We start from the raw sequence: 3,501 nt of genomic DNA, 5'->3' as shown, positions 1-3,501 counted from the left end.
TTGGCAGTGCTGCCTCACCCAGCACCCAGATGCTTTCTCCTCCTCCCCTTAGAAAAAGAAAAAACAAGATTTATCCTAATTTTTCGTATATGAGTGCTCTGCACAGGTTATGAAATATAATGTAGCAAAAGGTACTTTTGGCGGGCCAAGCTAAGGTGCACCCTGGGAGAAATTATGCCATGCAACAGATCTGGTGTAAAAGGGGTTTACTGGGGAAGGGAAGAGGAGTGAGGACCTGGGGAAGGGGTTTGAGTGGACATGTAGACAAGCAGACGGGAGAAGAGCCATGGGGACAGAGAAAAAGTCGGGGAGAGGGAGAGAGGCCGGGTGAGAGCTGAGAACAGGAAGAAGAAGAGAATGCCGGGAACAGAGAGACAGAACAGAGACAGAGATCTTGGAGTACTGGGGCCCTTTTATGGCCACACACACCTGGTGCACCTGGTGCACCTGGTCACAGCAGGTGTTGAAGCAGCTGTAGATCCCTGAAGGGAAGCCGGTGGGATCAGCTGTATGCTAACAGCATGCCTGTGTATGTCTGCCATGTGTGTGCCTGATACCTTCGGAGGCCAGAAGAGGGCACCCATCTCCTGGAAGTCTGTAACTCCTTGGAAGGTAGACAGCTCTGAGCAGTCATGTTGGTCCTGGGAACTGAGCCTGGGTTCCCAGCAACTGCAAGTGCTCTTAACCATCTCTCCAGCCTCAAGGCTTGCTTCTTAAACACAGCTGAGGGGTTGATTTCTCCCCTTCATTTACTATTCATTTCTGTGATCATTTACCAACTACCAGGACCCATATTTGTGATGCAAAGTCTTGGCCCACACTTCCCTCAAGGAATTCAATCTAGTGAATGAAGACAAAGTCCAGTTTCAAAACAAAACAACATTCACAGTGCACTCTTTTGTTTTTCTTAGTATAGAATAGAGTTTATTCAGGGGATGGGGAGGGTAGTAGGGGCGGAGAAAGGCTGCAGCGCACTCTTGACCACACATCAGAAAAGGCTTCAGGGCAAACCATTTTGTGGTTTTTCTCTTCAGCTGGCAACTCTGAACAGGAAGTCAAAATACGAGACCATATTAAGCTAATCAGGGCAAGAAAATGTCTTATGGAGGAATTCCTCTTCTTTTAAAGGTTCTGCAGTAGAGGCTGAGGTATCCTTTCAGAACCTACCTTATGGACTTGCCCAGGAGCCAACTCCACATGAGCTGAACCTTTGGCGCCTGGTTGTTCCGGTTGGGCCCTTTCCAGGACAGCTCAACTGCCACATGGGGACTCACAACCACCTGTAATTCCAGTTCCACAGAATCCTATGCCCTCTTTTGGCCTAAATAGGCATGCATGTGGTGCACAGCATACATGCAGGCAAAACACCCCAAAACAATCGGATACACACACACACACACACCCTGAGTGCTGGGCAGATTTTAAAGCAGGACCACTGGTAGATTCACCAGCAGCCAGGGTCCCATAGCAAGGGAAACAGAACTGTTGAATGTCAACCACTTTACTTTGATTGTTACAACATTCACTAGGACTGGGGGGCGGGGTGCCTGGGAAAGGGGATGGTAGTGGAGAGAAATAAATCAGGTTTGAGAAATGTATCAGGTTTCATAAAGGATGTGGCTGGAGGTAATCAATACACCAGAGAAAGACAATAAAAACTAAGGATGCTTGATCACCGACTAAAAGCTAAGTGTACAAGGTCCTCACGTTGTAAAGGCAAATCTGCAAGGCAGGGAGGTCTGTATACGGAGCTCTGTCCCTCACCTTACGAAGGGATCCAGAGCTCCAGCATCTACAGAGCACAAAACACTGCATGTAAAGCCCTGAACTTGATGATGCTTTGGATCAAATTTCCTCTCATCCTTCATGCCTGCAATGGTGCCTACTTGTTAATGGTACCTACCACTGCTTCTCGGCAAGATAGCCCTCCTTCCCTTCTTTTCTCCCTCCCCCTTTTTGTGTGGTTATATACATGTATGTGGATGCATGTGCACATGTGTACATATGTACCTGAGGCCAGAGGGCAACATCAGTTGTCTTCCCCAATCACTTATATGCCTGGCTTTTTACCTGGGAGCTGGGATTCTAACTCTGTTCCTTATGTTTGCATGGCGAACACTTTACAGACTAAACTGCCTCCCCACACCCTCGCACGCTCCCTTTAAAACTGACCACCTCCACTCATGACTTCCAAGCAAGAATTAGGGGTCATTGAAACCCAGTCAACCAAAATGGGTGGTGGTGTAGCCTTTAACCTGAGCACCCAGGAAGTGAATGAAGGCAGGATCAGAACAAAGTTCAAGGTCACCCTGGACTACACAGTGAGTTGATGGCTGCCCTAGGGTGTGAGAGGCCTGTCTCAAAGGCAGACCCAGGGTCTGTGAGAAGATCCAGTGGGTATAGGTACCAAGCCCGAGCATCACATGGGGAGAACTGACTTCTGAAAGTTGTTCTTGACATTTGCAGAAGTGGCACTTTGAGTTCTCTCTCTCTCTCTCTCTCTCTCTCTCTCTCTCTCTCTCTCTCTCTCTCTCTCTAAACAAATGTAATTTAAAAACTTAAAAATCAGGGCTGGAGAGATGGCTCAGTGGCTAAGAGCATTGACTGCTCTAACAGAGGTCCTGAGTTCAAATCCCAGCAACCACATGGTGGCTCACAACCATCTGCAACAGGGATCTGGTGCCCTCTTCTGGTGTGTCTGAAGATGGCAACAGTGTACTCACATAAATAAATAAATAAATATAAATAAATAAATAAATAAATAAATAAATCTATTTTAAAAAAATTTAAAAATCAAACTCAGAACAAAACCCAGCTAAGAGCCTCCTCAGAGAAAAAGGATCTCCCTGGTTGGGTATGGTAGTGCGTGCTTTTAATTCCAGCACTCAGGAGGCAGGCGGAGGCAGAGGCACACACACACACACACACCATAAATACACCACACAAACGAGAGAGAGAGAGAGAGAGAGAGAGAGAGAGAGAGAGAGAGAGAGAGAGAGAGAGAGAGTGAGTCTGCCTTACCCTAGAGATACTAGAGTGCTGAGCCGGACTGTACAGACTGGGGATGGATGGGAAGGACAGTTGGGTCTAGATGCTAGGACACAGGAGTGAGGAAAGCAAGTAGCCTTCTTCCATGGTTTCTGCTCCATACTCCCTGACATCCCTCAGTGATGGACTGTGACCTGAAGCGTGAGCCATGTAATCCCTTCCCTCCCCGATGCTGCTTGCTCAGCAACAGGAAGGAAACTAGAACAGCATGTGAGGGAATGGAATGTGAAGTCAGAAAGCCACCAAATGATTATGTTCCAATAGAGAACCTCAAAGACATCCTTACCGCTGTGATTATCTCTTCATTTAGTTTTCTGATCCCTTTGACCAACATGCTATAGTTAAGTGTGTGTGTGTGTGTGTGTGTGTGTGTGTGTGTGTGTGTGTGTGAGCCACAGGTCAATATGGTTCTTTTACTCTTTTTCTCTTCGCTGTATTTTTTTGAGACAGTCT

The 3,501-nt window shown here is 47.0% G+C and overlaps 1 long non-coding RNA gene across 1 annotated transcript; it reads right to left on the bottom strand.

Moving 5' to 3' along the window:
• Positions 1-896: 896 nt before the first annotated feature.
• Positions 897-3,257, bottom strand: LOC102556390 (uncharacterized). Its single transcript, XR_015676482.1, has 3 exons — positions 3,022-3,257; positions 1,168-1,280; positions 897-1,043 (listed from the first exon to the last, which is right to left on the bottom strand). It is a non-coding gene; the product is annotated as an uncharacterized LOC102556390 (long non-coding RNA).
• Between the last annotated feature and the right edge of the window lie 244 nt (positions 3,258-3,501).

The sequence above is a fragment of the Rattus norvegicus genome, chromosome 2 (genome assembly GCF_021556685.1).
Source record: "Rattus norvegicus strain SHRSP/BbbUtx chromosome 2, alternate assembly SHRSP_T2T, whole genome shotgun sequence".
NCBI lineage: Eukaryota > Metazoa > Chordata > Mammalia > Rodentia > Muridae > Rattus > Rattus norvegicus.
Note: the sequence above shows the minus strand (reverse complement) of the source record. Positions and strands in the feature narration are given on the sequence as shown.